At 35.0% G+C, this 8,956-nt stretch overlaps 1 long non-coding RNA gene across 1 annotated transcript; it reads right to left on the bottom strand.

Annotated features, from left to right (window-relative positions):
- Positions 1-3,171: 3,171 nt before the first annotated feature.
- LOC149530724 (uncharacterized) lies at positions 3,172-5,625 on the bottom strand. Its single transcript, XR_016358749.1, has 2 exons — positions 4,709-5,625; positions 3,172-3,461 (listed from the first exon to the last, which is right to left on the bottom strand). It is a non-coding gene; the product is annotated as an uncharacterized LOC149530724 (long non-coding RNA).
- Positions 5,626-8,956: the final 3,331 nt, after the last annotated feature.

Below are 8,956 nucleotides of genomic sequence, written 5' to 3'. Positions count from 1 at the left end.
TCTTCGTTTTATGCGCCTCTCTTCTCCCCTCCTTTTAGTGCTCCTTGGGGAGACTTAGTCTACATATTTTCTATTCTTGCATTATCTCATCGTGATGATGGATCATAGAGTGTGATCCGAAATGTTGATGCTAAAAAAACTTACACAATCAAATCCAAAAAGAAATTCACTCATTTCAAATGGATTGTGGAAATCTAATAATGTTAAATAATAAAGATAATTGAGGTGATAGATAATATATAGATAGATGCATATAGAAGATCAAAAAGAAATATAGCAAATAGAATATAGATAGTGAGAGATGAATGATAAAGAGAGGGGTAAGATAAAATAGAGATACGGATAGAGAAATGAGTATATGCATGTTTAAGAAAGATATAAAGTAAAGGATAGGGAGGTAGATAGGGAGAATGTGTGAATTACAGAGAGACATGTGTATATAAAAATAGAGAGACATACAATATAGAGTATTTTAGAGAAGAAGAGGTTGAAGAGATAAAGACACTTTCAAAATATTGATTTCAAATAGCTAGGTTGTCCATTTTGTATAGGAAATGAGAGTTGAAGGGATAGATAATTGTAATGAGAGATAAGGAGGGGGAGGAAGGGAGTGAGTAAGATGAATAATATAATAGGAAGATAAATAGGAAGAGTATAGAGAGAGAGAGAGAGAGAGAGGAGGTGATAGGTGCAAAGTGGATAGATAGATAGATAGATTACATACATTAAATAGATCAAAGAGAAATAGAAAAAAATGATATAGATACATTAAGATGAATGATGAAGAGGGGTAAGATAAAATAGAGATAGAGAAGGAGAAATAAGTGTTTATGTCTGTGAATAAAAGAGATATAAAGATGAAAGTAGGGTAGTAGACAATGAGAGTTTATGAATAACTATTCAAGAACATCAGGAAAAATATACTAGACTACCGGCTTATCCCTTGCACCCTTCAAAAGTGCAAGTGCTAGTACATAGGTCATTTAAATTTGAAATATTTTTTTTAATTTGTGACAAGAAAACCACTATTTTAAGTTCACATTTGGCACTAATATGTAGACACTTAAATGGTAAAGTTCTTACTCTTAGCATAGGTTGTTACAATTGAAAATGATATGCATTGCATGACCTAGACCAACTTGACATGTATCAGATCATGTCCTTCTCATTCCCCATCTAAGTCCTAACTCTAGCAATTTACGTTCATTTTTAATAGTTTGCATTTAATACTACATTCTACCATTGTCTTAACAATTTGCATTCTTTCCCTACCCGTGGTTCCAGTTGGGACTGCTCTTTCCTTTGTTGCTCTACCTCGTGGTGCTGCAGGTAGATTGACCATCTCTTACGCAGATGAGGTCGCTTATGAGGCCGGCATTAGAAGCCCGGTTGTGCATTCAGGGCTCCGTGAGGCTGTGCCTGTCACAGTAAGTACCATGATTATGATTGATTTAGAGTCTAATATTGTCGATGAGATCTCCACTTATGTGGAAGACTTCTCTTCCACCGCTGATATTTTTTGTTTTAGGGGATTTTAACCCTCTCTGTCGGATTTGCACACTTGGATTACCCAAGTTTGAGAGCCCATCATTTCGGAATTAGCTCAGATTTACCCTATGGCAAGGGGTTTTTTCATTGTGAAATTTGCTACTACTGAAGATAGAAATGCCATCCTACATTGTGGTTTCTCTTGGGGGGAGAAGTTCCCCTTGATGGCTAAACCTTGGAATAAGGATTTTGACCCATTGACGGAATCCTTTAATAAGATTCCTTTGTGGGTTAGGTTGTTGAATCTCCTCCTTCACCTATGGTTGGATTCAATCGTGGAGGCAGTGGTGGAGGCCCTTGGGGACTTCTTGCTGGTTGATACCACGTCTTCCAATGTGTTTCAAATGATGTATGTTTGCATTCTTGTGGAGATCGATGTCTCCAAAGAACTCCCTGAAAAGATTAAGTTGGCCTCCCCTCTTGGCTCTTGGATTCAACTTCTTGATCATGAGGGTATCCCCTTTAGATGCAAGAAATGCCATAAGACCTTGCTACTCGCTGCTCCTCTGAAAAGTCTAGACTGAAGAAGTCACCTTCTTGGTGGAAGGGGGTTTCAGATGATCACTACATGGTTCAAAAAGCCCCCTCTATTGGGGATGGTGGCTCTTCTCAGGACACTTTGGTGGTGGATTCAATTGCTGTCTTTGATGGTACGAATGTTGTCCCAACAGTGGTGACCTCTTTTATTCTCCCTTCTTCGAATTCTACCACTGGCGATTCGATTTGTAGCCCCTCTTGTGGCTTTGTCTCAAGATGTTGTTGTTGTCCCTTCTTCTGTTGTGGTCCTAATACCGTGTGGTGGTGATTCTTCTTCTATCACAGGGAGTTTTGGGGGATGGTTGTGGTGTTGCTAACTTTGCGTGGCATAAGGCTGCTAGTTTGGTGGAGAATGGATGTACAACTGTAAAAGGAAAAAAGTCAAGTCCTCCACTCCATCTTTAGATATGACATTATGTTCTCAAAAGACAGGACCAAAAGGTAAATCTTGAGGCCCTACCTATTTGAGGTTGTCCCATTTTTTGTTCTCTTGGCTCTTTTGGCCTATTGTTCTTTGTAGTTTGATATGGTTGGGGACTTATTGTCTATTTCTTTTGTAACCATGGAGTTTTAGGTGCCCGTTCAAAACCTATTTTGGTGGCTGAAGAGTACTGTGTTATCTGTGATGTCGCCCTGGTCACCTTGTTTTGGTTGGTGACTTGTTTCACCTATGGGCTATAGTATTTTTTGATTTGGGCTTCATTGAAAATATTTTGATTTGTAAAGGGTTTCAGACACCCTTCAAAACATGTTTTCCTTAATTAAAAACAATTTGCATTCTTTGACTACAATATTCATTCTCAATGATCAATGCCTCTTGCACATCTTCTAATCCATCATAATGAATGTTTTCAAGATTTCTGATTAATGTATACCTTAATTGCATCTCATACCTAATCCACTTTCTGGATTTATAACCTTTCACTTCCATTCAATTTGTTAGCCCATATGAACTATTCTGCCTAACCTATACACATAATCATTGTCATCACCAAGATATTCATGTTGAATAATGTCTATCACTTTTAGAAATCTAGGCAACTTTCAGCATCAACCATCATCACTAGCAACGCATGAAGAAGGTAGTTTAGAAGCTCAGTTCTAATGCCATCAAAATTAGGAAGCATTTTTCCATTCAATTCATGAAAAAAATACTCCCATCTCCCCAAATCTAATTACACAAAGTTGATAATCTTTAAAATCTTTTGAACGCATTTCTGACATACTTACAAAACTTTCACATGTACTTATCCAATTCACCTCCATAATGAAAAGGAAAAGCCACTATAACCAACATGCCTTCCTCGTGGACTGTACCAGTTCTGCCATCATTTGATAAATGCATTGTCCACTTCTCATAAATTGTGTATAATTACCTACAATACCCCACACAACAATGACTACAGATCACTTTGTTTCTCCCTATCATTTGATGAAACCATCTAAAGTAAACGTATTATAATGTTAGCAATATGTTGGTAGAACACATTAATATTTCATTTAAAACCTTGTATGGACATGACTTGAGATGACGGTCAGAACTCAGACACATCTTTTGTTTTTGCCATTAGAAGACGAGCACTGATTTTATATTTTCTAGAACATTTGATGAGCTTTTATACTTCTTGGTTTTTCTCATTGTTCTTCAATTGAGACAATATATCCTTATTCATTAAGATAAGGTTTTTGGTTTTTCATCATGTGCATCCACACTCTCCCTATAAAATTTCATTTTGGGTTAATAGTATTCTGGCTTTTCAATTAAAAATTTTCAACTCAATATTGTTTCATAGAGCAGAGTCTCAACTTTTCAAATTCAGAATCATATTCATCAACCATGGTCTATGATATTTCCCATCCCAGAGGTTATGTATACAGCTAAATCATTTGGTCTAATTTGAGAAAATAGCCGTTTCTTTCTTTACCCATAGACCCCTTTACATATTGATATGTTTGGCTTTCAAGTTATCTAATTATAAGAACATGAAATCAGTCTTAAAGAAAGAATCATTGCTCTGATACAATCCATATAAATCAACACATTTCAAATGAGATTTTTGTTTATTTTCACCATCCTCTCTCACTAATAGCCAGATCACTTTTATCAATTCTCTTTTCCTTTTGTTCAAAGAATTTCTTCTCCTCCATGGGAGGGCAATAATGCTTCTGCAGCCTTTTCAATGGTATTTTTTAAAAAGCCAGTGGAATCAATGTTTCCGTTGACAACTAGATTGCCATTATCACAAAAATATAGACAAGGTTGGGTTGCTGTAATTCACTATTTGTATAGGTTCATTGCTAGCCACAACTTTTGCCTTCTTATTGAAGGAAAATGGTACTGACGGTGAATTTCTTGGTTCAGTGTGAAATGTTGTTTCATGGAGTGAGCTTCTCTATGGACGAGGGAAGCAATTTAATTAAATTGTAAGATGGAGTTTACAAAATTGATGAGGGTTTTTTAATAGTCAGTGGCTTGGATTTGGTATGTATTTGGCGAATTCTGCAAGAAGTATCAATACCATTGGAGTCCCCAAATTACTATCATCTCTGCTTTTCTCAAAGATTTCAAAATTCTCCAAGGTAACCACATCAAGAAAAATTAAAGGTTCAATAAGATAAGTACCTGGAAATGACAAACTTCGACTGTTTTAACCAAATGCAATCTGCATAATCAGGAAATCCGAACTAAAAATCATGGACATGCCACAAGCATCCCACCATCAGTGACAATTCATTTTGTCACCGGATCACATTGGTGGTGGAGCCTCATAAAGTTCTGCAACCAAATGAACAGGTTTCTCATCTTTGAAGTTGACAAACTATGTTGAAATGATTAGGAAGATGCTCAGTGATCATTGTTTGTCTTTAGATGTCTTCAATATCAATCAAAGTCCTGCTCTAATGAAGGCCATGGCATTTGATGCGATGGCATTTAATTGAGGCATTCTGTCAAACAGTTTGCGTGTATTGTTTGTTTTTCCATATCTTGCAAACATGTGAACTGTGACATTCGATGAAACCACATTTCTTTGTGGAATTCCACCATCTTTAGCTCATTCTCCCTACCGTTGCTTCCATCTAAGAACTCACAATTATAATACATTACAAAAATTTGCCTCTATTATGCTCTGATGGTCATCTTAACTCCATACATCCCAACCACAATGCTGCCACAGGTGTAAACAATGCTATCAGAACTTGTGGAAATGGCTTTACAGCCACCGTTTGATTTTATTTGCAGACTCCTAAATCCATTTCAACGCATCCATTTTGTGAATCTGTAGCAATCTTGGCATTCCATCATATCACATTGCTTCGAGGCAATCCCAATTGATCAATTATGTTCATATCCTTCCAACATGGCGTCTTTCGGGCACATTCCCTTGAACCATTATGCTGAGCATTTCGTGCACTTTGATACCGCAAAGAAATGCTGAATTGCTGTGATTTGCAGCTCCCATTTTGGCATCGTCACGGAGAATGTTAGGTTCTTTACAAATGCCATTGACATTCGCTTATAATTTATTATTATTATTTTTAATTTTCTTTTGGGGAAGAGACATGCTTCTTTTTCATGCGTGACATTAAGGTGTGACACATAGTAGACCTTAATACACACTACTAAATGTGAAAAGCAATGAGAGTAATGCAAGACATCATATCTAAAATGCAACATTGATAATAGTTGAAAGGGGAACAAATATAAATATAAATTGGACCCGGGAAATGATCAAATAATCAAATATTAGCAATTTAACCATTATTCAGAAATCCTTTTTAGAGCTGAACATGATTAGGAATCCCCCAAGAATCTCATGACATGATTTTAACCTAAACATGCAAAATCTCACAACATAATGAAAAATGTAATAAGTGATTAGGTATAGTGTGACCTAGTGAATCCCATGTTAAAATGAGACACTAAAAACAAGTGTATGAATGTCAAGGCAGTTATGCTAAATCACATCCAGATAGACAAACCATAGACTTTAATGACTAAGCTTGTGAGTAGAAGCTTAGGATAAATAATAATACAAAAAATATAATGCAAAATTTCCCTTCTTAAACTAAATATGAAGGTTGACTAGAACTTTGAGCTAAAAAATGCAAGTATGGGTCTAAACATTATAGAGATATGGGAATGTTGTGGAGGTTGCAAATAGTGTGATTGAGAGTTGCTTCAAAGTCAATTCTTCTAGTAATAACTTGATTAGGAGAGACACACATAGATTGTTGGTAGGAATTCATTTTTAAATGTTGTGTCACACGTATATGGAGAAGAACATAATTTCATTTCATTTTGTTTACATAAGTAAGAGATATAAGTACGTAAAGGTAATGTATAAACAACCTTTGGTGCTACAACCTTAAACCTATAATTTGCATAAGGTTATTAGTGGTTAGCTTGTAGCTACCTTGACTATCATTTAGTTTGTATGATCATTAGTTTAGCCTTATATAGGTAGTTAAGTCATCATAAGGTGGTATGCAAGAGAGAAGTTGGTTAGTTTATTCAATCATCATATTAAAAATTATTCTCTAATTAGAAAATTATAGAGGTTGGATGGATGGAGTGGAAAAATATTATTAAATATTACCGATTATTTATAGTATGTTTCCTATAATATTCTCATGTAAGTCGAGTCAGTATATGTAGTGTCAAAACACGAGCTTGGCATTATGAATGCAAGAAATACAATGATTTTTTTAAGAATAAATTATTCCTATTGGAAAGTGCGCATCTATCACATTTTTGTTAATCTCATATTGATTTATAGAACATTAATTATGGAGATATATAAATTAAATCATTCTTAATTTAAGGTTAATTGGAGTATAATTAAGGGAGCTATTACACCACCAAATTTTCTAATGTAAACCAAAAATCAATGCTAAATATTTTCCAATTTTGAAATAGTTGAATAATGTTGCACTTATACTCCTAAAGTCATTTCGATTAATTGTTTGGTATGTTATTAGAATTTATGTTCCATAAAATCTCTCCATAAAATCGCAATTTGTGAAACTTATATTTTTTAGAAATCTATTGAAAAGCAATCATTTGGCTATAATCTTTTGAAATTTTAATTTTTCTAGCTGAAATAATAATGAAAAAACCTAAGTTGTATATTTTGCACTATATGGCTTGAAAGAGAAAAGCTAAAATTCCTATATTTCTAGTAAGACTACTATTAAAGTTGATTCACCACTAATCAAAATGCAGAGAGAGAGAGAGAGAGAGAGAGAGAGAGAGAGAGAGAGAGAGAGAGAGAGAGAGAGAGAGAGAGAGAGAGAGAGAGAGAGAGAGAGAGAGCAATGTAAAGGGTGATATTGTTCAATTCATATAGCACATTGGAATACAAAACCACCTCAAGACAAATATCATGAAGATCACTTGCTAAGAAAGATGTCAACGCAATATTCATGCTTAAAGGGTTTATATTTCTTTGTTTCTTAGAATTGAGTAAGAGATAGATGACAATGATGTACAAAGACTAAATACAAACTTAGCCAATCTGATTCAACTAAGGAAATTGATGTAGAAGATAATGGAGAAGAATATGGATGCACTTGGGAATAATTAGGAGAAGTGAATTTTCATACCCAAATTTCCAACTGTCGAAGTCTGATTTGTAACTATAGATTTGAGAACTGGGGGTTCTAACATGAGTTCTTGTCAAATTTGAGATCAAAATGGTAGGAATGCGACAATAATGGTAACACATTCCTAGTGCTTTTGTTTTGATTTTTCATAGATCATCCAATTGTTCTTGATCTTCCTAGGTCTAATCCAACATCTTTGTAACTTGTTCCTTTACACAATAAAGTGGGGAGGAAGATTGGTTAAAGGGGTTTTCCTTAGTAAAATCCTTGTTTAAGAATCAACCTTCAAAATGTAATTAAATTGCACAAGGAAAGATAAAATATAAATGAATTATGAATCGTTAATCACCTTATACCTTGATGACATAATATTTCTTTGTATGTGATCACAAATGCTAATGAAATAGCCTGATCTAAAAGGAAACCATGAAAGTAGTTTCTTGAATGATGGATGTTGTAGTTTACAAACAATGGTTGATGTAGAAGAAGGTTGATTTGAAAGGTTGAAGACTTGGATCCACAATCCTAGAAGAGATCTTGAATATTAATTTCTTGATTGCTCATGAATGCTTGAAATCATGATAGTGGATGCTTGAATTAGATAATGGATCTCCTAGTTATCAAAATGAGTAGAGATAAGGTGTTTATATACATCTCACATCATATCGGGTGTTCAAAATTGGTCCAAACTCACCACAAAAGTGAATACCCTGATAAAACCTCAATATTGGCCTTTGGGCCAAATCTTAGTCCAAAATCCCAAAGATAGGTAGCCATTGGTAACATGTCCCATTGAGAATTGGCCTAAATTTGATATTAGTGCCTAAGATATAGGGTAGACGTGAGATTTCTAAGTACAACTCATTTTTTCGTTAAGACTGGCCATAAAGGCCACAAATATGGATATAGGGCCTATGTGATAAAATGGATTATTTGATTGGAACAATATAGAGGGGCTTACTCAGAAATAGGGGCCAACCTTGAGTTTTGAAGAAATTGAAGAAATATAGGACTTATAATGTTGATTTGAAGGTCCAATGAGTATTGGGAGAGCGTGAAATCAATTTGGAAACTCATACATACTAAAATAGGGCTAAAATGAGAACCTAATTAAGGTTGCTTATTTTTTATGATGGTACAATACACACACACACACACACACACACACACACACACACACACACACACACACACACACACACACACACACATATCTATGTGTCTGTGAGAGTGCATGTGCATGCATGTATACACACGCGCGCGCACG

This window comes from Cupressus sempervirens, chromosome 11, assembly GCF_028749045.1.
Source record: "Cupressus sempervirens isolate cs-2001-9-10 chromosome 11, ASM2874904v1, whole genome shotgun sequence".
In the NCBI taxonomy this organism is placed as follows: Eukaryota; Viridiplantae; Streptophyta; class Pinopsida; order Cupressales; family Cupressaceae; genus Cupressus; species Cupressus sempervirens.
Note: the sequence above shows the minus strand (reverse complement) of the source record. Positions and strands in the feature narration are given on the sequence as shown.